At 39.5% G+C, this 26,181-nt stretch overlaps 1 long non-coding RNA gene across 1 annotated transcript in view; it reads left to right on the forward strand.

Annotated features, from left to right (window-relative positions):
* The first annotated feature begins 1,003 nt into the window (after positions 1-1,003).
* Positions 1,004-26,181, forward strand: part of LOC142844819 (uncharacterized) — a 46,905-nt gene continuing 21,727 nt past the window's right edge. Inside the window, exon 1 of the long non-coding RNA XR_012909779.1 lies at positions 1,004-1,083. This is a non-coding gene — a long non-coding RNA (uncharacterized LOC142844819). The remainder of the gene's footprint in view (positions 1,084-26,181) is intronic.

The raw sequence follows: 26,181 nt of genomic DNA on the forward strand, positions 1-26,181 counted from the left end.
ACAAGAAGACAGGGAAGAGAACTGAAGGAGAACATGTGCTTAGTAGTTCAAGTGGACTCTGTATTTCCTGTGTCTTTTGAAACTACAGCCACAAGTAGAGGCACATAGAATGCCCTATATATGGAAATATAAAGAATTGTAGTTACAGATATTTCTAAAACCCCACACTGGAAATATTATTCTAGTGTAATATACTGCCTTTGGCTGTTTATTGTATCCACTTGATCTTTTTATACACTCCCCACTCAGTGTTTTAAAATTTAATTTATATTTGAAGCATTACCAATATTTTGATGCTGAAGGAGGCATCAAACCTCATGCTCAGTGCTCAGCGCAATGAAATAAAGCATGAATACTCTCTCACACAAATCTTTCTTTCTCTCTCTCTCTCTCTCTCTCTCTCTCTCTCTCTCTCTCGCGTGCGCGCGCGCACACACACACACACACCCCGCTTCCACTCCCCTGTCTCTCTTTCTCAGTGCAGTAGAAAACACCATGTACCCACAGGTGGCAGCAGAAATAAATGATCTGTACAATGATGGTACCCAGGGATTCCTACTGTAGTGAGGCTAAGAGTGGAGGACTCACTATATTTCACTGCACTGTGCATATTGTTCCATGAGAGTTGAAGAGAGGATCCTTTTAGAGGATCAGAGTTTCAAAATGTTTCTTTCAAAGTCTCCACCCCCACATGCTCATTTCTCTCTATTCTCCCTGATTTTGATATAGTGGCAGAGTATTTGTTGATAAAGCTATCTAAGTCCCAAATTTATTACTGTGGGAGAGGGAACAAGAATTGAAACAGAGTTTTATTTATCTTTTGCATTGGCTTCCCTTCCTTGGTGCTCATCTGCCTTGAAGATCTTTGCCAAGCCTTCTAGCAGGAGTCGTTTGAAGATGTTTCTTCATCGTTGGCTAGAATGAAAGTTTGAACTTCTTCAGAACATCACAGCAGGGATGCCAGCAACGGGAGTGAGAAGAGCTTAGGAAGTGTAGAGATGATTGATACCCCAGGACTGAAGAGAGAAGCCACATAGGTCCTGGGAACAGTGTGCTGTTACAGTGCTCCCCATGAAGAGCTGGGTGAGTACAGGCAGAGACCAAAGACTTATGTGTTCAGTAGATGTCAAGGCATTTACAGAAGCCAGACAACTGAAGGGACCATCCCATAAACTTTGTCCTGTGTGAAAGACTATAACCTGAACCCTCAGGATAAAATAACTCTTGTTTTCTCTGAATCTAAATAGAGCTGAGTCTGAGTCCATTTTCCATCGATTTATGGAGACTTTCAGGTTTTGTTCCTTGCAGAATATCAAAGACCAGAATACGATAGTGAAAGTTCTATGTATGCCTGTCTCACCTTCTCCATTTTCAATGCGTTGTGCAGATATTGTCTTCAGTGATGTGACTTTGCGACAGTTGTGGAGACCAACCTGTAGTCTAGCCCACAGCCTGGGCTGTTTGGGGATTCCCATAAGACGGCTTTCTCAACAATTCAGTTAGACGTAACCCAACACTGATACTGGACCTTTCTTTTGATGATAAGACTCTGTCTCCTCCATTATTTAGCAATTCCATTTTGGTATCCTTCATATATATATATATACATATATATGTATATATGTATGTGTGTATGTATATATTTTAGTTTCTACTGTGTTAGGTCCCCATATTACCCCTCAAATGGTCCTTAATTTTAGCTGTCTCTCCCTGATATCCCTCACACAACCCCCTCTCCTCTTCCATTCTTAACTTGACCCTCCTGTTCCAGTCACCCATCCAGCAGTATTCATCTAGTCTATTCCCTTTCCTAACAAAATCTATCTGTTCTCTCTATTCTCACCCTCGTGGGTCTAGAGATTATAGCTTCATTATCATTAATTTGACAGCTAATATCTGCATATAAGAAAACACATATTTGTATTTCTGAGTCAAAAAAGATAAAGAGATATAGTGATAAAATGATTCCTAATAATATTCTTCTATACTCATAGATCAGTGCCTTGTTCAGCAATCGTTAGAAAAGCTTCCTCCTGAAGTAGATGGGAATACTGCAGATACACCACTCAAGATGTTTTTTTTCTAGTTCTATTCATTTCCCTGCTTATTTCATGATGCCATTTTTTAATGGCTGAGTAATACTCCATTGTATACATGTTTCACATTTTCTTTATTCATTCCTATGTTAAAGGACATCTAGGTTGTTTCCAATTTCTGGCTATTATTAATAGATCAGAAACAATCATACTTTAGTAAGTGTTTTGTGGCAGGATGAAGCATGCCTTTGGTATAAGCCTAAGAGTGACCGAGCTGGATCATGAAGTAGATGGGTTCCCAACTTTCTGAGGATCTGCCACATTGATTTCCACAGTGGGTGTGCAAGTTTACACTCTCACTAGCAATGTGGGTATTCCTCTTTCTCTACATCCTTGACAGTAGAAGCTATCACCTGTTTTGTTGATCTCAACCATTCAAACAGATGTAGGATAAAATCTCCAAGTAGTTTTGATTTGCATTTCTCTGATTACTAAGGTTGTTCAATGTTTCTTCAAGTGTTTCCCAGTCATATGAGATTTCGCTGTTGAGAATTTTCTGTTTAGATCTGTATGCCATTATGGGCTAGGTGGTTTATTTTCTTGATATCTAGCTTCTTGAATTCTTTATATATGTTGGATATTAACTATGGTGGTTTGAAAGAAAAATGGTCCTCAAAGAAAGTGGCACTATTAGGATGTGTGGTCTTGTTGGAGGAAGTGTGTCCTAGAGGTGGATTTTTAGGTCCATATATGCATGCACAAGTCATACCCAGTTAGACAGTTAAATACCTGTTGGCCTTGGATCAAGATATTAAATTTTATAGCTCCATGTCTGCCTGCAGGCTGCCATGCTCTGAGCCACTGTGCTTCCCAGATCAATGATAGTGGACTAAACCATAAGCAAACACTTCAATTAAATTTTATAAAATTAACTTTGCAAAAGTTGCCATGGTCACAGTGTCTATAGACAGCAATAGGAACCCTAGATGACGGGACTTGGTGTCAGGAATGGGAGTATTGCTGTGATGGGCCTGACCATGCTGTGGTTTTATGGAATTTGGACTTTGAGAATTGGGTTAGGAAGATTTAGATTAAGCTCTGCTTAATGAGGCATACCCTTAAGGAGCATGGAAGACAGTGGTGCTAAGAGTGATTTGAACTGTGCAGGGCTAGATCAAGATATTTCAGAGAAGAAGATATTTAGTACAGTGCCTATAAATCATTCTTGTGATATTTTGGTGAAGAATGTGGCTGCCCTTTGCCTTTGGCTGAAGAGCCTGCCTGCCGTTAAAATGAAGAGTTTGAAATTAATTCCATTGGCAGAGGAAATCTCAAAACAGCCTTCTATAGAATCTGTTGTGTGATTATTAGTGGTAATTTTAATGAGGATTTATAATTAAAAGGAGTAAATATAGTAGGGTAAATTACAAAAAGTAGGATAAAATTTAAGAAGAAAAGGAGCACTAAAAATGAAATGGAACTAAGTCTTGTATTTAAGGAAGTAAACAGATTAAGAAATGGAATAAAGGAGTGGTGATCTCAGGGAAAGATTTCACCCAGCTAAGATTACAACTTGTGAAAGGGAATTAAAGAAAAAGAGTCAGCTGTGTTGGTGCATGCATTTACTTCCATTACTCCGAAGGCAGAAGGTGGTGGATCTCTGAGTTTGAGGCTAGACTGGTCTACAGAAGAGATTTCAGAATAGCCAACCTTAGACATTGAAGGAAATCATTGAAAACACGAAGTTGGTGAAGATTTAATTCAACAAGGGAGCCATGTTCCAGTCACAGCAAGAAACAGAACTTGGCAGCCTCATCGACAAGGTTCTAGCTTTAAAGTTAAGAATAAAAGGAGGGACTGTGGAATTTGCCTCTGTGATTAAGGAAAGCCAGTGATGTAAGGCATGGGTCAGGGTGTCTCCATACGTAGTTCTAGAGAGGCCATTGTGTGAAACTGTGAAGAAGAAGCCTGGGCTGCCTTGGAGACCCCAAGATGTTGGAGATTCCAGAGCTATGGAACATTGCCAAAGAAAAGCTATTAACAGGAAGTGGAGTCACCCCAAGAGAAAGAAGTATGTTGCATTCAACAAGCTGAAAGGAGTTGGAAATCTGAAGAGCATACCCATAGGGTTTTTGGTCTTGCATTGGTCTAGTATTTTCTCACTATGTTCCCTTTTGGAACCTGTGCCATTATATATTGGAAGTATGTGATCTGCTTTTGATTTTGATTTTACAAGAGAGTACAGTTAAGATATTATATGAATCTCAGAAGATACTTTTAAACAAGTTTGAGACTTTGGGACTTTTGAAGTTGGACTGAATGAAAATTTGCATTATGATATGGCTATAAACTCTGGGGTCTTAGGGAGTGGAATGTGGTGGTTTGAAAGAAAATGACCCTCAAAGGAAGTGGCACCATTAGGAGATGTCTTGTTGGAGTAGGTAGGGTCTTATTGGAGAAAGTTTGTCACTTTGAGAGAGGGATTTGAGGTCTTATATATGCTGTGAGATTATGCTATTGTACACTGTACATATTTGTCACTTGTATTGGTTTAATGAAATTTAGTTTGGCCAGTACTCAGGCAGGAAGTATAAGCAGGGTTACAAGACTACGGAGAGTTATGGGAAGAGGAGAGGAAGAGACACAGCCACCAGCTAGATGCAGAGGAAGCAAGATGAGAATGCCTTACAAAGAAAAGTTACCAAGCAATGTGGCTAAACATAGATAAGAATTATGGGTTAATTTAAGTTGTAAGAGCTAGTTAGTATAACCTGAGCAATAGACCAAAGAGTTTATAATTAATATAAGCCTCTATGTGTTTATTTGAGACTGAATCACTGTGGGACTAGGCAGGTTAGGAAACTTTCATCTACATTTATATGCTCAAGTCATGCCCAGTGAGAGAGTTCAAATAATGTTGTGTTGGAGGAGAGAACTATTTGTTTCCTGGATGCCTGGCAGCTTAGACTCACAAATAATCACACAGAAACCATATTATCTGCAATACTGTTTGACCAATAACTTAAGCATATTTCTGACTAACTCTTACATCTTAATTTAACCCATCTTCATTAGTCTGTGCATCACCATGAGGTCATAGCCTACCAACAAAGTTTTAGCATGTCTGTCTCTGGTGGAGGCTCCATGGTTTCTCTCTGACTTTTTCCCCTTTCTCCCAGCATTCCCTTTAGTTTTCCTCACCTAACTCTGTTCCCCTATAGCTCTGCTACAGACCAAAAGCAGTTCCTTTATTAACCAATGATATTTACAGCATATGGAGGGGAATCCCACATCAATGTTGCCTTTGGATCAAGATGACGAATTCTACAGCACCATATCTGCCACCATGCTACCATATCCTGAGTCAACAAAATCACCGCCTCGATGATAATGGACTAAACCTCTGGAATTCTAAACTACCACCTCAGTTTAATATTTTTCTTTATGAAGAGTTGTCATGGAAATGATGTCTCTTCACAGCAGTTTCTTTAACTGTTTTATTGCTCTAGGTAAGAGTTCAAGCACTATATTGAATAGGGATGTAAAGATAAAACAACATCATCTTTTTTTCTGGTTTTATTTGAATTGTTTTGTTTTTCCCATTTAAGTTGATGTTGGCTATGGACCTGCTGTAAATTGACTTTATTATATTGAGTTATATCCCTTGTGTCTCTGTCTTAGTTAGGGTTTTATTGCTGTGAAGAGACAACATAACCATGGTAATTCTTATAATGGAAAACATTTAATTAGGGCTGTATTACAATTTTTAGAAGGTTTATTCTATTATTATTATGATGATGATGGTGATGATGATGATGATGGTAGGATACATGAGAGCATATCGGAAGGCATGGCACTGGAGAGAAATCTTAAAGTTCTACAATGGACACCAGATAGCAGGAAGAGACAGTGAGCCATACTGAATCTGACTTGAGCATCTGAAACCTCAAAAACCACACTTCAGGGCCATACTTCTTTCAATTTGGCCACACCTATGGCAATAAGCAATATCCCTAATAGTGCCACTCCCTATGCACCTATGGAGGGCATTTTTATTCAAACAATCACATTCCATGCCCTGGCTTCCATTTGATTTTAACCATAATGCAAAATTCATTTAGTTAAACTTCAAAAGTCCCCATAGTCTGTAACAGCCTCAGACTTCTTTAAAAGTCTCTTCTGAGATTCATATGCTCTTTTAACTGTACTCCCCTATAAAATCAAAATAAAAAGGCAGATCATATAGTTCCAACATATAATGACACAGGATATACACCACCATTCCTAAAGGGAGGAAAGAGAGCACAGTGAGGAAATGCTGGAGCAAAACAAGACTGTACAGCAGCTGGACAAACTCCAAACTTTGCATCTCCATGTCTTTTTTCAAAGTGCTTTTCAGCTTGTCAGCTCCTTTCAGCTTTGTTGACTACAACGTACTTCTTTCTCTTGGGATGGTTCCCTGTTATCATCTCTCTCTTTGGCCAGTATCCCATGTCTCTGGCCTCTGCAACATGTTGGGGTATCCAAGTCAATCTAGGCTTTGACTTTACAGCTTTATACAATGGTCTCTCTATAACTCCAATGGATACCCTTGACACATGTCTTACCTCGATCGCTTTCTTTAGCTGCTGAGGCAGATTCCATAGCTCTTTTCTTCTATCCTTGACTCTAAAATCACAACCATGTAGCTGAAACTGCTAAATTCTCTTACTTATTGGGGCTGGAACATGGCCCCCTTGTTTAATTACAACTTCACCAGATTTCTGTTCTTGATGGTTTCCTTCATTGCCTAAACTTGAATGTCCTGAAACCCAATCTGTAGACCAGTCTGGCCTCAAATTTACACACAGATTCTTTTGAGATTTTCTCTGCCAACACATTAATCCTGACCTAAACTGTTCAGTTCAGCTTCAGTTTGTAAGCAGCGACTGCACATTCATTTCCTGGCTGCCCAGACCCAAATAATCACACAGAAGTAATATTAATTACAATACTCTTTGGTCAATATCTTAGGCATATTCCTACCTAGCTCTTATATCTTAAATTAACCTATTTATATTAATCTGTGTATCACCACAAGGTTGTGACTGACTGGTACGAATCCAGCCATCTCTCTCCTTTGGCAGCTACATGGCGTTTCCCTGACTCTACCTACTTTCTATATATCTCTTTTCAGATTTTTTGCTTGGCTATACTCTGCTAAGCCATTGGCTGAAAAGCTTTATTCATCAGCCAATCAAAGCAACACATATACAGAAGGACATCCTACATTATCAGGTAGATTTTTTTGACAAGTATGGAAAACAGTCACACTATTTGACAAAATATCATAAGAACAATCTCTAGGCCACATATTAATAGTCTTCTCCTCTGAAACCCTTTCATATAAGTCCCCAGTGTTTAAATGATCCTAAGCACCACTCTCTTCTATGCTCCTATAGCATGGTCCTTTAAACCTCACTTAAAGTATACAACTGATTTTCTAACCCAGAGTCCCAATTTCACATTTCAGAAACAAGATACACGTTCTGGTCTCTCGCTGTAATACACCAGTATCTGGTACCAACTTCTGTCTGTTTTCTTATTTTTAAAAACATAATTTCCTTACTGAATCTTTAGGAAATTCACAGCATGCACCCTAATTCTGCTCACCTCTCAGACCCCCCATATTCTCCCCCACCCTTGTAGCACTGCCCTAAATAAAATCTAAAAAAATCAAACCAAACCAAGCAAGCAAGCAAACAAACAAACGAAACCCAAAACTCTTAGCTCCTCCCTCTTTCCTGCCTCCAACATCTCTTCATTTTTCCTGGTGTCATTGGGAGCCATGCTGCATCACACAGTACACCCTTGCCTCAGGCGAGGGGCAGAGCCAACTCTGCTTTGCCTGTGCTGTCAAGGTCAGTTCTCCCTTACTTATGGCAAGGGGCGGGAGCCATCTCTCCTGAGAGGGTTAGCAGCTCGGCCAAGAGGTTTGGGATTCGCTCTCTGGCTGCAGTGTCCATCGAGGGAGAGACCAGCTATCCCAGTGCCAGTGAAGGGTAGGCTGGCTCATCATGGCCCTCTAATTTCATCATAAATAAATCAAACCTTAGGGTTTTTATTACTGTGAAGAGACACCATGACCATGGCAACTCTTATAAAGGAAAATGTCAAAATTATTTACTTCTTTCAGATATACCCATTTGGTGGAATAAAGGTTTTTAAAGTATGTCCTTGTGATTATCTGGACTCCCTATATGCCTGTTGTTATGCCCCCCCCCCTTTTCATTTCTAATTGTGTTAATTTGGATATTCTCACTCTTCCTTTTAGTTAATTTTAGTAAGAGTTTGCCAATCTTATTGATTTTCTCAAAGAGCCAGCTTTTTATTTCATTGATTCTTTGTATTTATTGCTTTTGATATTGTTGTTATTTCTTACTGATAAGCTCTGAGTTTAAGTACTTCTTACCATGTGCTCCTTTTGAATCTATTTTCTTCTTCTTCTAGAGCTTCCATGTGTGCAGTTAAATTGCTAGTATGAGATGTCTCCATTTTTTATTTAGGCACTTAGTACCATGACTTGATTTTATTCCATAAGTTTGTGTGTGCTGTGCATTCATTTTTATTGAATCCTAGAAAGTCTTTGATTTCTTTATTTATTTCTGTCTTGACCCATTTTCCATTCAGTGGAATTCAGTTTCCACAAGTTTATAAACCTTCTCTTGTTAAAATACAGTTTTTCTTTTCCTGTGGTAGTCAAATGTGATACAGAACTGTGTCTAAGTATTGTTCAATTTTCCGGAAAGTTCCATGAGGTACAGAAAAGAAGGTATATTCTTTTGTGTTTGGTGAAATATTCTGTGACTATCTATAGGTCTATTTGGTTTATTACTCCAGTTAGCTCTAGCACTTTTTTCTTTAATTTTTGTGAGGATGACCTGTCTATTAGTGAGAATGGAATATTGACATCTCCCATAATCAGTGTGTGGTGGTCAATACATAATTTAAGCAATAGTATGTTTCTTTAACAAAACTGGGGAGCCTCATGTTTAGGGCATTAATGTTAAGGACTGAAATGTCCTTTTGTGGAGTTTTGCTTTGATGAGTATGTAGTGTCCTTCTGTATCTCTTCTTATTTGTTTTGATTTGAACTTTATTTGGCCAAATATTAAAATGGCTACATCATCTTGCTTCTTGGGGCCATTTACTTGGGCAATTTTCCAGTTCTTTACCTTGAGGTAATGTGTATCCTTGATAACAAAGTGTGTTTCTTGAATTCATCAGAAGAATGAACCCTGTTCTCACATTCATTCTGTTAGTCTATATCTTTTTTATTGGAGAATTAAGACTGTTGATGGTTAGAGATATCAATGGTCAATTATTGTTGATTCCTGTTATTTTGTTGTTGTGGTGGTGGTGGTGGGATGTGTGTGTGTGTGTGTGTGTGTGTGTGTGTGTATACTTTCCTTTTTTAGCATGGGAGCCTGTCCCAGAACTTGCTCTGTAGACCAGGCTGGCCTTGAACTCACAGAGATCTACATGCCTCTGCCTCCTGAGTGCTGGGATTAAACGTGTGTAGCACCCTTTATGTATTATAGCTATATAATATAGTGTTCTACCTGTATGTATACCTGCATGCCAGAAGAAGGCACAAGATCTCATTACAGTTGGTTGTGAGCCACCATATGTTTGCTGGGCATTGAACTTGGGGCCTCTGGGAGAGCTGTCAGTGCTCTTAACCTCTGGACCATCTCTCCAGCCCTACTTTCCTTCTTCTGACTTTGCTGGTCTATAATTATTCCTTGTGTTTTCTTGGGTGTAGTTAACCTCTTTAGAAGCCCTCAAGTTTCTGTTTTATTTTATTAATCCATTAATTTAGGTTTTATGGAAGTATTTGAGCTTCATGTGTATATTTGTGTGTGTGTCTCATGGATGCACATGGATATTTAGATGCTTGTGCCAATAAATGAACATTTGGAAACCAGAAGAGGATGTCATTGGATGTCTTCCTTTATTGCTTTTACTTTACTCCCTTGAGATGGAGTGTCTCAGGAAACCTGAAACTTGTTTTTCAGCTAGGTCGGTGGACCAGGAAGCTCCCAGAATCTTCCTGTCTCCTCTACCCTCTCTGCCATGCTGGTGTTCTAGGGATTTACAGATATGGCTGACTTTGATGCAGTTGCTACAGATTTGAGCCCAGGCTCTCATGCGTTCATAGGCAGCAAGCACACCCACTGAGCCATCTCTCTATCTCTCTCATCTGACCAATACTCTTCTAAACGTTACAAACCAGATTATTAGTTTCCAATAATTAAAAAAAAACAAACAGCTCCATATGTCTGTGTTTGGTTGCTATTCATGTAAACAAACTGAAGTTGAAAATGATTAAAGGCGTCGCAGGCAGCTACAAGTTTCATCCCTTCAGTTCTTCCACAGCCTGACACTAGGGAATCATATTTTACTATACACTGAGTTGCTTGTGTGTGGTCGTACCCCAAGGGCAACACTTCTGTAATCGTCATTGGAAACCCCCTTAGACAACAATGATTACAGACTTCAGACTCAAGATGGTGTGAGAAATATGTTTAAATGCAAATAAATTATTTGTATTATACAGAAGTACAGGCGGTAAGGGTCACACAAAACTTGTACAAGCTCTGAAAAGTACATATTTATCATGCTGGGAATGTTTTCCTCTAAGTTCAGCATGGCCTTTGCTCTGAGCGGCACTTTGCAATTTGGCCAGTAGAGGGCAGCCACAGAGCAGCTCTGACATTTCAGCGACTCCCGGCTTTTGCAGGATGCATCTCTAACTATGAAGCCATGCACATCCATTAGGCCACAATTTCTGAGTTCTGGATTCATGTTCCTATTGCACCAATCTTTTCCTTACGACGTGCTTATTTCCTTTCAGTTGTTGAGGATCTGAAACTTGTTTTGCTGTTGTTATTAGCAGACTCGTCTTAAATTTAACTTAGCCTGACTTGTTTTTTTTTTTAAACACTCTCAGAAAAACAAAAGATTGTCATTCTTTCTGTGTATTTGAAAAGTCAAGCTATAGCCTAGAAGTATTGAATGAGGGCCAAATCTTCGAGAGCACAAATAGATGTCCAATAAAGAAAAAATAAGTAACCCTGCTCGTATTTAGAATTACCTCAGAAAAGCCAAACTCTTGGTTCTCATTTCCCAGTTACTCAACTATTAAATCCCTCTTGAGACACAAAAGAACACAAATGCCCTTTGGGGGGAAATTTCTGGTACTTTCAGAGAAAAATTGTACATAAATAGGCATATTGGCAGCACCATGACCTCAAGTCGTTTTTAATTCTCGCCCCTGTCCCTTTGCCCCCAGCACGCAGTGAATCATCTGTGTATCAGAGTCAAGAGCAGAGGAAGATTTGGTGGAATTCATTTTTTAAAAATCCGTGATAAGTTGAGCATCCAAACTGCCTAGGCTCCCACAAAGCCAGTGCGTGCAGTAGGATCAGAAACCCATTGCCATTGTTCTTGAGTTCTCAGTAGTCCTCATTGTCCGCTATGTTCAGAGAGTCCGGTTTTATCCCAGGCTTTTCCAGACCCAGGCCAGCTGGCCTTGGTGAATTCCCGATAGAACATCCCCATTGTCTCAGTGTGTGGGTGCACCCCTTGCGGTCCTGAGTTCCTTGCTCGTGCTCTCTCTCTTACTAGACCTGGATGGAGGTGGGGGTTCCTTGGACTTCCCACAGGACAGGGAACCCTGATTGTTTTTCGGGCTGGGGGGGGGACTTAGTTGGGGGAGGGGGAGGGAAATGGGAGGCGGTGGCGGGGAAGAGACAGAAATCTTTAATAAATAAATAAATTAAAAAGAGAGGGAGAGAGAGAGAGAGAGAGAGAGAGAGAGAGAGAGAGAGAGAGAGAGAGAGAAAGATAGATCCTATCTTTATAGTTGTAAACATTTAAACATAAGAGACACAAAGGTAAAGAAATGGTGGAAACAATAAAAAACAGACAATATCTTAACATCTTGAAAAAAAATCCGTGATAGTTCAAAATGATATTTTCAAGTTTTTTTGTATTTTTTTTCATACTGGTTGGCATGGAAATCAAACAACACAGCATTAATATTCAGTCCAGCAAGCATCCCATGGCCTCTGCCCCAGCCCCGTGCCTGTCCTTGATGAGCAAAGAGGACAGAGTGCAACCAGTGCCACTGTGGAGATGGGGCAGACGTGCTCTAGGCCTATATAATGTGATGCTCTCAACCCCTGTCTGCGTCTTTGGTTCTCGAAGAGTGTGGCCCCTGCAGGCGGGCAGTACCAGGAGTGTGACCCCTGCAGACTTATGGGAAATGCAAACCCCTATGGCTCTCTTCAGATAAAGCCCAGCACTGGGTTTTAACAAGCCTTTCAAGTGGTTCTGCTGGGCATTCAGCCTTGATAACGGTTATCCGCTGCCCAAGGTCCAATATGTGGTATCTTATGGTGCCTTTGGTGAAGCAACTGGGCCGGCCGCTCTCTTCCTTCCCTTGGGTGGAGCAGCAGGGAGACTCATTTGCTAATCTACCCATCCATCTGAGGAGAGGTCAGAGCTGTATATTAATGCCTTCCAGAGTAGCTCTCTGTACAGCATCCATCAATGGATTCCGTGTCTTTTTCTTTTCATTTGGTCCAGAAGCATGACACGAAAGAGCCATCATATTGAAAGGAGCCTCTGGAAAACTTCTAGCGGATGAGAAGGATTGATGCTTGGGTTAAGATTGCAAGAACTTTGCAGTCTCTAAAAGTCTTCTTCTGGTGGTAGCAGAAAGAGTTTTTTTTTAACACTGTGCTTTTCCCATATTTGTTTTTCTTGATTCAGAAATAGCAACACGATACTTATAACAAAATCTGACAGTTAATAATGAGAAACACAAAACAAACAAGCTGTTCACACATGGCTCACATGGCTCTTGTTTTGAAAAAGATGTTTTAGAGCTGGTTATACGACCTAGCATCCTAATGCTTTTGCTAGTACGAGCCAAGCTCTCTGCTCAGTTCTCAGTACCAAAGTGGAAAATAAATTTCACATACTGATTTCTGAACTATACATAATTCTAAATGTTGTATTATGCTATGTGTTGTATACATACATTTGATTAGCCCATGTTTTGAGAGTTTTTGTTTGGAGTTGAAACTTAAAAGCCTTGCCCATCCTTCTTTTCCTGTCTCATCTGCCTCAATTGCCAGAGACCTTTCTTTTGTAGAGTAGACCTAACCATTTGGGCTTCTTACCTGACATTTTTTTCAGACTTCCTATTTACCTGCATTGTCTACAGTCAGACCTCCACTAACACACCTGATCTCATCTTAACTACTTGCAGATTCTTTTCTCAGCTACCTTGTGAACAACCTGCATCTTACTCCCCTTTATCTCAGCTTCCCTGTGTAATAGTCAATGATGTAGCTCACATCCACATGGAAACGTATTGCTTAACTGTAGAATCAACACATATTGGTAATGTCTATTTCTGAAATAGCTCTTAACATCTTAATTTCTGTTCATTCAATTGTAAGACACTACATACTCTATATAAGGTTGATCTATCTATCCATTGATTTAGCCCTCAGGTCTGTCATTTAAAAAAATCTCATAGAGCCATGTGTACTAATCCTTGGTGATTACTGTACTCAGAGACTGAAGCAGGAGGATCAGACATTGAGACCAATCTGGATCCATAGTGAATTCAAATGACAATACATAATGAGACATTGTCTCGGAATTTGAACAAACAGAAGCAGTGGATGCACAAAGTAAATCAAGAGTTGACTGGTGCTGGAGAAGCTGCAGAGAAGTGCGTACGGGAGCTTGGTTTAGGGGTAAGGGGATGGGGCAAATATAAGATTGTGGCATTGGTTTAGAATTTTGAGAATATATTAAAACTATTGAACTGCAATTTTGAGTGAGGAAATTTCAGGGTAAGTGGAATATCTCTCAGAATGGCTGTGATGTAAGGTACCCATAAATACTAGAGAAAGGGTAAGTTTGTTCCAATATTTTGTCTTCAGTGTTGGTAGGTCTGTCTCCACAGCTATGAAAATTTACATAACAAGAAAGAAAGTTTAAAATGCTGAAAATCTTTATGAAACACTCATAACCATTTTCCCTTGAGCTCTCCTCTGTCTTAGACCTATGAAGAATGCCAAATCTTACTCTATCACTGGGTAGATTTTATTTCTAAATTTTAAACCATTTTTCTATCCAGGGATGTAAGAATTCTCAGTTTGATTTCTGACTTGAGACAAGGAAGGCTTGGTTGCATCTTTTAAAATCTGTCAAAGAAATGGAATAGTAATGTCTGCTATTAAGCCACATAAAAGTCTTGTCTATTATTACCGATGCTTAGGGTGTACTGCTTATTATCCTTGTTTGATGACTGAGGTGACTGAATCATGGACATTAAGCAAAAGATCCTGCTGCCCATAAGAACAAAGCCACTCTTATCTATACCATTACCTCCTAAACACCAGGTTTTACTCCACCAGGTAAATCTTTCTTCATAAGAATAAACATTCTCCATAGCCAAGGCATGTTCCTTGTATAGACATGGAAAAAAAAAAGTACTGATGAGTCTTCCAGGGTGAAAAATTAGAGGTGATGGAAAAATACTGTACTAGAGTGGGTTCAGACCATGGTCTCTTACAGGCTCACCCAACTTGAGCTTTGCTCTTTATAGCAAACCTAAGGCATTTGGTCCACCTGGAAGAGCTCCCATGGCCCAATAACAACAAATGGTGTCAAAGTGTTTGTCACCCTCTAGAAACCCAGGGAACATTTAAGTTTGGTGTATAAATATAGGTTTTATATGTTGCCAATCATACAAGTACATTTTTTGTTTACATATGCTGCTTTCTAGGCAGAAATTCAGTCTGCTTTGCAAATATCTTCATGTTTTCTCAGGGATAAATGGTGCTAACAGTGCTATATGCTACTGTTTTTTTTACGCAGATAATTAATTCCATAGCCTTGGCTAAATATTTCCTCATTGTCTAAAGTGATTTAGGCACTTGTCATAGAGCCCTGCCATGCTTGGATGAGACAGCTTTGATTTACCCTGAAGTTTGCCTTTTAGGAGAAGTAGAGGAAGAGAGAGAGACCTTAAACAAGGCCAAGTAAACAAGGGCAGGGAAAATCTGGTGGTGATGGTTGCTAATTGGTTAGCTGGAAGGATTTAGCTTAAAAAGAGATTAAAGCAAATCCTCTGTGCTTATTATGCTAACTCTAAAACACAACTCACCACTTATAATCTATTGATCTTGCTACAAATGTCAGTCAGATTGCCATGGAGCATCTCCAGTAGATGTTTTGCCTTGTGTGTAAAAACAGGTTCTAGCTATGTAGCCCAGGTTTGACTCAAAAGTACTATGTGGACTAGCATGGCCTCAAACTCAGATCCTTCTGTCTCTGTCTCAAAACTCTAGGATTACAGAAATGTACCACACACAACTAGAGGGAGTTTTTTTTATGATTAGACAATTTTATAGCAACAATAGTCAGTGCTTATGTAGTGCTTTATGGTATAGACTGAACCCTAAGGTATACACACTAAAAGAATGTCATAAGAGAAGGCATGCCAGTTCCTGGCAGCAGACAGGAATGGATGCAGAGACTCAAAGCCAGACATTACACACACACACACACACACACACACACACACACACACACAAACACACACAGTGTGGAAATGAGGGCCTCTACCCAATTCATTCCCTCAAACCTCAGGAAATCCTGAGAAAGAGGAGGCAGAAAGACTAAGAGCCAGAGGGGATGGAAAACACCAGAAAACAAGGCCCTGTCAATCAACTAGGTAAGGTACACATGAGCTCATGGACTGAAACAGCAAGCACAGGGCCTATATGGGCCTGTACTAGGTCCTCTGTATATATATTATAGCTGTTAGCATAGTGTTTTTATGGGACTCTTGACTGTGAGAATGGGTGGGTCTCTGACTCTCGTTCCTGCTCTTAGGACTCTTTTCCTCCTGTTGGGTTATGCTGTACAACTTCAATCCGAAGGTGTCTGTTTCATTTTATTATATTTTATTTTGTCATGTTTGGTTGCCATCTCTTAGAAGTCTGTTATTTTATAATGAGAGACAGAAAGGGACTGGATCCAGAGGAAAGGGGAAGATGGGAAGCACTGTAGACATATACAACCACATTCCAGGGAAGGGCCCAAGCTCAGGAGTAGTTGCCCAACACAAAACAGACCCCAAGGGTTTTTGTATGACTTTTTCTGTATTTGCGAGGGTGGGGAAAGAATGTCATCAAAATACATTACAAGAACACTGATTTAAAGTCAATAAAGAAAATTCAGGGTAGAAGTTGAAACTGGCTGTCATCCTAGTTTGGTAGAAGCAGAGATACAAGGTCCTGGAGTGTCCTGGCTAGCTGAAGTAGATGGGATCAATGAGATCCTGGTCCAATGAGAGACTCCATCAATACTGTTATAATATTAAAAAGGACTTTATATATCACATCACAGACAGTGCACAACAAAAGAATATGCAATATATAGAATAGATAAAATGAAGAGAAAAAATGTATTATTTGAATGAGAAACTTATCTTCTCTAACAAATTGCATAAAAACCATTTGACCTGAGTATTGTCAGGTTACTGAATTCTTAAAGCATTATTAGTATCTTTGGATTTCTGGACTAATAAATATCCAAGGCCCTCCATGGTGCAGAAGCGTGAACAAAGCTTATGTATCAGTCAGGGTATTGTCACTATGGCAAGATGCCTGACCTAAGTAACTTAAGAGAAGGAAGGGACAATTTTGGCTCACAGTTTCCAAGCTAATAGTCATGGTCATGTAGCTCTATCATTTTTGGCCTTGTGGTGAGAAAGAGCATCATGGTCAAAGGGACAGGCAGTTGTTGCCAGAGGGCAGCAGGGAAGCAGAGGAGGACAGAAAGAGGGAGGGGACAAGGGTAAGAAAGGTCCTTCAACTCCCTAGCAGCTCACTTCTTCCAGTCTGGCTTTCCCTTTTTCTGTTTCTATTTCTTCTTAACAGTCCACTCATGGCTCCTTCATTAATTAAGTCAAATTATGCAGTTACTTTCCCCAAACTCTTCTGAATGTTGCATTGGGTACCATGCTTTCAACATATGATTTTTTGGGGGATCATTTCATATGCAAGGCAGAGAAGTTGGTGATTCATAATTCTTATTTTTTTGGTCTTTTGAAAAAAATTACTTATTTATTTTATATCCTACCTGAAGTTTTCCCTCCTTCTTCTCCTCCTATTTCCTCAACACTCCCTCCTCAATTTTCTGTTTCTATTCAGAAAAGGGCAGGCTCCTGTGGGTATCAACAGAGCATGGCCTATCAAGTTGCAGTAAGACTAAGCACCTCTCTTTGTATTAAGGCTGGGTGAGGCAATCCAGTATAAGGACTAGGCTCCCAGGCCAAACATAGCATTAGGGACAGCCCCTGTTCCCACTGTCAGGAGTCTCTCAAATATACCAAGCTATATAACTGTCACATAAATGTAGAGGGCTTTTGATCAGTCACATGCAGAGTCCCTGATTGTTTTAGATTCTGTGAATTCCTATAAGCCCAGGTTAGTCACTTCTGTGGGGATTTTTTTTTTATGATAACCTTGACCTCCCTGGCTCTTACAATTCTTCCTCCCCCTCTTCAAGAGGATTCACTGTGCTGGGCCTCTTTGGTTGTGAGTCTCTGCATCTGTTACTATCAGTACTGGATGAAGGCTCTCTGATGACAATTGGGGTAGTCACAAAACTGATCATAGGAAATGGCCAGTTCAGGCTATGTGTCCACCATTACTAGAAGTCTTAGCTAGGGTCATTCTTGTAGATTCATGGAAGTTTCCCTTGCATCAGGTAATTTTACCTGATCCTGAAATACCCTCCCTTTCCAGACATCTCTTTCAATTCTCTCCATCCATCCACCCCAACCTGATCCCACAAGTTCTGAGCCCACCTACCCCCAGTCCATCCAAGAGATCTTTTCTATTTCCCCTCTCCAGAGAGATCTATGCACCCCGACCTTGTTACCTACCCTCTCTGGATCTGCGGATTGTGGCACGGTTATCCTTTACTTTACAGCTAACATCCACTTATAACTGAGTACATATTGTATTTATCGGTCTGGGTCACCTCACTTATGATGATATTTTTGTAGTTCCATCCATTTGCCTTCAAATTTCGTGATGTCGCCATTTTTTAACAGCTGAGTGATACTCCATTGTGTAAATGTACTACATTTTTCTTTATCCCCTCTTTGGTTGAAGAACATCTAGGTGGTTTTCAATTTCTGGATCTTATGGAAAAAGCTGCTGTGAACATAGCTGGGCAAGTGTCCCTGTGGTATCATTGAGCATCCTTTGGGTATCTGCCTATGAGTGGTATAGCTGGATCTTGAGGGTGTTTTATAATTCTTTGTTGCTGTCACAGAACACCAAGGAAATAGCTCTTACATTGGTTAGAGTTGCCTGTTTAGTTTCGTCTGTTCCGGGCATAACATACTGGAAGTTAATTGTTTCTGGCAATTCTCTGTGCAGCCAAGTAGTCCTAGCTTTCCTTCGTTCTCCCTTTTCTCTAATGTAGTTTTAACTGTAAGAGGAAATGTACCAAAATGACTTGTAGGCGCTGCTTTTAATTAATCATGCTCACACCAGCATCTGGAAAGTATAATGGAACATTTGCTTTGTATAGAACCACCTAAGGATTATTGAAATCTGCTATTTTATGTCTTTTTATAGTATAAGTATCATGTGCTAGCCATACTTCAAAACAAATGATTGGAAGAGAAATTTAGCAAATAAATAAATAAAAATAAAAGGTCATTGAAAGAAGCAATCCAGACCTATGAATAAGTCTTAATTTTTTTCTAATTAATGTTTACTTACTCCTTGATTTGCCTTGGAAAGGGTGTGAAGGGCACAAGAGTGGTGTAGGAAGGAGATAGAGCAGGAGTTTGATCAGATACATTTGGTGGAGAACGCTGAATTCTCCCACTCCTCCATTTTGTGCAAAGAATAGCATACTATGCCTCTCAACATTATGAATCTAGGAATATAAGCAGGTATTTCTTGAGAGTAAAATGAGAGGCATCTGATGCTTGTCACAGTGTCTGGTGCATACTGTATATTTATTTCACCTCCCATTCTAACTTTAAGAAAAAAATTAATGATGTGAGTGTGAGTGTGTGTGTGAGTGTAAGTGTGTGTGCATGTGCGCGCGTGCATCTATGATGTGGGGAGGGACAAAGGCATGTCACTTACGTAGAGATCAGAGGAAAACTTTGTGTAATTGTCTTTCTCATTCCACATTTATGTGTGTTCTGTAGGTCAAATTAAGGGCACCAGACTTACAGGGTGTGCAGTTCAGTTTTTTTTTTTTTCTCAACTAATCACAAACTAGGATTATCTGGGAAGAGAGAACCTCAACTGAAAAAAAAATGCCTCCACCAGGTTGAGTTGTTGGCATAATTTCGAGGCATTTTCTTGAAGAGTGATAGACGTGGTAGGGACCATCCTGCCATGGGTGGTACCACTTATGGCAGATGGTCCTGCGTTGCATAAGAATGCAAGCTTAGCAAACTCTGAGAGAAAGCCAGTAAGCAGTTCCTCCACAGCTTCTGCTTCAGTTCCTACCTCCAGGTTCTTGCTTTAAGTCCCCGCCTTGACTTCTCTCATTGATGGACTGGGACCTAGGATGAAAAAGTCTGCTGAGCCCTTTCTCTTTCACGGATCGGTTTAATCCATATTTTATCACAGGAACAGAAGAACAAACTGAGATACAGAACATGCTACTCGCTGAGATACAGAACATGCTACTCGCTGAGCCGTCTCTCCAGCCCCCTCTGGCTTCTTTCATTTGGGTCTTAAAGTTGATACTTTAGACAAAAGAATTTAGTTTGAAGTAAGCCACAGCCGTAATCTTTTCTGAAAAACGATACTGAAGAAATAGAAGCAGAGAGAGATGCAGAGCCGTCCAGGCTCACTGCTTTTACACAATCACACCCACTCACTATCTTGCTAGGCAGTCCTCCAATGACCCATGCATGTCTCAGTAGGCTCCATCTCTTCAGTGTTCTATGATCTCCCGGTGTTACTGTCCTGGGGACCAAGAGGCTTCCAATACTTGGATGTTTAGGAGAACATTTAAACCAAACCATATGCAAATTACAACACGAGCCCACTTTATCTTCCTTGCAGAAAATCTCCTTCCCATACCTTCCCATATACCTGTGCCAAATCCAAGCTCTTTGCAATTCTGAGAACACACCACAATGTTTTTATTTTTGAGCACACTGATCCATCTGTCTGACAGCCTTTCTTCCCTGCAAGGACAGAATTGGAAACATACAGTTTGCTGGGAGAAAACGTTGTACCTTTTGGGGTGGAAATACATTAAAAAATAATCACTTTGCCACCAGCCTTTTTCTTTTTGTATCAGCAATCTTGGCATCATGTAAAACAATTTTTCAATTTTCTTGAGCTTTTCAGCATTTTCCAATTATTTTCAAATTCTTTTGTGTTTCCTATTTCTTTTTAAATTTGAAATCGTGTGTCAAATGAAATATAAAATAGAAAATAGGTTTTGACTCTGTAAAGTTTTAGTAAAATGTTCAAGCCATCTGCTTTGTTTTCTAATGCTATAAACTGGAGACGTGCTCTCATTCTGTTAGAAGTGCCCTACCTACATTTTCCCTATCTTTAGTTTGTCCTTCAAGTCCTTGCTTAAAACTCAGTATGTCTAAGCATGAAAAGGTGCTTCCGTCCGGCCAACGAAGCCTGACTGTCTCAGACCATTCACCCAGACCAAGATGGTGGAAGGAGAGAAACGTCTCCTTCAAGCTGTCTTTAGATCACCACCCCTACCACATACACACAAATAAATAGAATTCAAATATAAAAAATCAGATTTCCTGAGATGGTCTTCTTCACATTCTGTTACATTTAACTTTGTGTTTACATATCTCTAGAGCATGAATCACAGTCTACAATGATAGGTTTGAATGGTACTTGCAATATGAGATACAAGTGCTGGAGCCAGATGTTTGGGTTCAAATCCTAGCTCTGTCACTAAGAGGTTGCATGATCTTCAGACTCGACATTTTTCTTCCTTAGCTTTTAGTGCGAGTAAAAGAAGGCTAAAATTAGTAATGAACTCATGCTACCAATCTGAGGATGGGATGAAAGAATGTTTGTATGTTCTTTACACAGAGCCCTGGCACACAGGTGCAATCCAATTTCTTTCTAGTTTACATTTATTTTTATTTACTTACTATTTATCTTTCGCTTTATACAGAAACACCATGTGGGTAGGGGACATGTCTCTGAGCTGGGTTGGACCTTCTGTGAACTACTGCACCTGGCAGACAATGATCTCTTTGAGTGAATGAAAGAATTAATTAATTAATAAATTAATGAAGCAATAGCAACAGGAAAGACCTTAATGTATTTACTTACAAAACCACATTAGTTATTTTAATTAGGCCCTAAAATTAGAACTTTGAATGGTCTGTTGTTGTATTTAAAGAAACCCTAGAAAACTGAAAGGACAAATTTCTTTGGAGATTTCACCTTAACAGAAAATGGCACAAATGTGAATGAGCAGCTTTCTGACCCAGTTAGAAACATAGCCCTTTGCATTGAATTTCAACCTCAATTAGCTGCACCCTGAGGTTTCCGATACAAATGTCCTGGCTGAGCCATTGATCCTATATAATACCTGTGTCAAAATCTTCCTGTAGAAGACTTGGGATTTATTGTTTTTGATTTTTGAGATAAGAGTATACATTGACAAAAATCTTCAGTCCTTGAAAGGGTGGCGGCCTCGTGGAATTGATGCTTCAAACTAGCAGGTTGTATTTGTCACTGTTGGCCTGTAGATTTCAACGTTGTTCACTAACTTGTTTCATACAACAGCTAAGTCAAATAGATTTTGTTACTTTGCTTCTTTCATCATAACAAAATTCAAGGGCGATTTTACACTTGAAAGAACACAAAGTGTCAATTCCTAAATTAATATATGTGCATATTTTTTAAAGTTTCCATAGAACAGTGAAAGCACTTTTTTTTTTTTTTTGCTAGTCCCTCTCTCATTTTCCGTTCCATCTAAATGGAAACAATGAAGTCTAAGAATTATTGTCTGGAATTGTAAGCCAGTTCTTGATGAATACTCAACTTATATTTTATTCTGTTTTTCTTATAAGTAGTTATTTTCACATTAAGTTAAGATTTATTTTTCTTTAAAATACATATCATTTAAAAAATAAGCCATGGAATATGAAGCGGTATCACGTTGACAACTGACATTGCATCATGGGCTGAATCTTATGCCAAATCTGATCCACACAAGCAAGAGCTATGGTCAGCCAATCCTTGTTCTACTTTGAATTTCATACCCAGCCAGCCTAAATCTGACTGACTTAATTTCATTAATTCAGGAAAGCTTGCTTTGTTTCTCACATGTGCCAGAAATTACCACGGTTCACTGAGATGACTGAAGGGAAGTTAGCCGAATAACCCTTTATGAAGCAGAGAGATGAAGAACCACTAGGAGAGGGATTGATACATTGAGGAACTGATACATTAAATGTCACCCCTTTATTGGGATAATGGCATCTAACAAAAATGATGTTTTTACTTTTTTACAAGGTCCCATTGTTTAAACACAGACCATAGGCATAGGACAATGTGCTGTAGCCCCCTTGTATTCAACAGAATACAAGTGAACGGATGGCTAAGTGCACAGATTGTTTCCATCATCCCAACAAGTCACATGTGGGATGTCCTCGTTAAGTGCATGATGCCAGGATATCCAGTTGTTTTCTGTCTTACAAGGCTTGACTTCCCATTGCTAGGTAGTGCCGTAGTTTAGACTGCTATAGTAACACCACAGATTTGGGTGGTTTGAACAACAGAAAATTATTTTCTCAAAGTTCTCGAGGCTAGAAGCTCAACAAGGTGCCAATATGGGTTGATTTCATGGGACTTCCTTTCTTAGCTTGTAGACAATACACATTTAGAGATGACTTTTCATGGTACTGTTCTGTGCATGGGTGAGCCTGGGGTCTTGCTGTGTGTCTACATTTCCTTTTCTTATAGGAAAGATGAAATAGGCTGAAGTAAGGCCCACCCTAAGGGACTCAATTTTAACCTAACCATCTTTTTAATACCCTCTCTTCAGGTGTAGCCACGTTCTAAGGTCCTGGTGGTTAGAACGAACATGGGACAAGAGACAAAACTGAGCCAAGAACACTCAGAGGCTTTTATTGTCTAACACTGACATTCACAATTTCTTATAACAAAAGCTACAAGATAATAAAGCTTTCCCAAATAGAATCACTGACACACTCTTCTTAAGCTGCAAAAGTAGTTTTATCTTGAAATGGTTGTTTATTGTACATTTAAATTGGATTAAAGATGGCATTGAGGAGGCAGTTTCCTGCCAGCATGGTAAATGCAGCTAAGATATATTAGTCCAGATAGCTCCTAATACATTTGTCCCAAGGCAGTCTGCAAGAATTCAAGGAGCCATGCTTATCTTCTTCTACCTACGACAATGCCAGCTATAAAGTAGGTAGACATAGGTAGTCACGTCATTTACTGAATGAAGGGCTAATGGTTTTCTAGAACCATATTATTGTAAATCACGAAACAAGAACAAAATACTCTTCAGAAGTGAATGTTCAGTAAGCTGTTATAAACATGCAATATTCTATGGACTGCTGGAGGGATTTAGTTGTTGTTGCTTTGAGTCAGAATCTTCTTGCATAATGTAGGCTAGTTTTGAACTGGTAATACTTATTGTTGTGATTTCTTTTATTTTTGAGATTGCAATATAGTTACATAATTTCCCCTCTTTTTCCTCCATGCAAATCATGTTATACCCTTTCTGGTTGTCTTCTTCAGATTCATGATTTTTATTCATTAACTGTTGCTGCATGCATATACATATGAAGGTATATATAGATTCTTAAATATAACCCACTCAGTCTTTATAAGTGTACTCATGTATGTTTTCAGGGCTGACCAATTGGAAAGCCAGTTGGTGTGGTCTTCCCTGAGTAAGACTATTTTTCCTGCTCTCAGTATTCTGTAATTTCCTCTTTGACCTGCTGATACCCTTGCTTCAGCCTCCTGTAGGCAGAGCCTGCTTGTTTTTTTCCTGGCCACCCAGCCCTGAAATAAATACAGACACTATATTATTTGTAATACTGTTTAGCCAATAGCTTTAGCGTATTTTAGCTAGCATTTATATTCCAGACTAACTCATCTCCATTAATCTGGAAGAGTTGCCAGTTCTGTTAACCTCTGAGCCATCTCTCTAGCCCAGAGTACTCTATTTTTTAAAAAAAATTATTCTTCTCTCATATAACCCCAACTGCAGTTTCCCCTCCCCCCATTCTTTCCAGTCCCCCTGTACCAGATCCACTGCTCCTCCATTTCTCTTCAGAAAGAGCAGGCCTCCCAGGGACGTCAATGAAACACAGCATAACAAGATGCAATAAGACTGTGTACAGCCGGGCGATGGTGGTGCACGCCTTTAATCCCAGCACTCGGGAGGCAGAGGCAGGGATCTCTGTGAGTTCGAGACCAGCCTGTTCCAGGACAGGTTCCAAAGCCACAGAGAAACCCTGTCTCGAAAAACAAACAAAAAAAACCCAAAACAAAACAAAACAAAAGACTGTGTACATCCCCTCATATCAAGACTGAACAAGGCAGTCAGGTAAGAGGAAAAGGGTCCTAAGAGCAGAGAAAAGAGTCATAGATAGGCAGACTGGTGGTGCACGCCTTTAGTCTCAGCACTTGGGAGGCAGAGGCAGTGGATCTTTTTGATTTTGAGGACAGCCTGATCTACAAGAAGAAGAAGGAACCTCTCTAGTTTTTACTCAAAAGTTCCCCCAGGAGTCAGTAAGATGGCCTGGTGGATACAGGTGCCTGCGTCCAAGGCTAAGCTTTTATCCCTGAGCAAGCATGGTGAAAGAGGACAACTGACTTCTACACATTGCTCTCTGACTTTCACATACCACCCATGGGGCAAATGTGTGCCCTTCCCTATTGGAAGCAAAATAAAATGTAATAAATAAGTGTCATTCTGGAAAGCCAGGAGACATAGGTTATGAAGATTAAGTGTTACATAATAAACAAATTTTATAATTACTGTTATGTAATTTATTTTTGGCTTGACTTTCCTTTAGTATGCTCTTTGTCTATCTCTCATGTGCGTGTGTGTGTGTGTGTGTGTGTGTGTGTGTGTGTGTGTGTTTCACATGTGGAGACCAGAGGCTAACATCAGATCTCCTTCTAGATCTCTCGCTACCTTGTTTTTGAGACAGGGTCTCTCAGCGAAGCTACAGCTTACACTTTAGGCTAGGCTAGCTGAACATCAAGCCCCAGGAATCTGCCTGTTTTGACCTTCCCAGTTTTGGAATTACTAGCTATCACATTATGTTTTTAAAAATGTGAGTCCCAGGTATCCAAACTCAGACCCCCATACTTGTGGGTCAAGTACTTACTGACTAAGTCACTTCCCCAACATCCCTTAGCTCTCTTTTTAATAGCAGCATATTAGCATATTGTATAGGGCAAAGGATCACATTATAAACCCCATTGCGTGCTCAAGTATGATTTAGTTAGGATAAAAGAGCTTACTCTTAAGAGAAGAATAATAGCACCGTTTACGTGCCTCCTAGCCTCAGTATTTTATAATTTACCACTGGAAAGGTTCCCAAGTATCATTATACTATCATTATAAACACATCAGTTAAGGAGGTATACAATGTTTGCTATTGGCATGTTTTTGGCATTAGTATTATTTTTACATTTATTTAAAAAATATTCAATGTATACCATTCCTTCTTTTTGTCTTTCAAACGAATGCTACACGTTTAAACCTTTGAATCTTTGGTAATTTCTTTGTGCTAGAAACCCTACCTTTTTCTTTACATAAGCAAGCATGAAGTTAATAATTTAAACATCAAGGAAATAGGACATAATAAGCATTTGATATATATTTGTCAGAAGATATCGCATAATATTTACCTTTTAAATATTGATGTCATAGCCTCTAAACCACATTAAAGAGAATGGTTTCAGGTTATTTCTGATGAGATGGAATTTCACATCACCAAAGCAAATCAACTGAATCCTTCTGTTGGTAGTTG

The sequence above is a fragment of the Microtus pennsylvanicus genome, chromosome 2 (genome assembly GCF_037038515.1).
Source record: "Microtus pennsylvanicus isolate mMicPen1 chromosome 2, mMicPen1.hap1, whole genome shotgun sequence".
Classification (NCBI taxonomy): Eukaryota; Metazoa; Chordata; class Mammalia; order Rodentia; family Cricetidae; genus Microtus; species Microtus pennsylvanicus.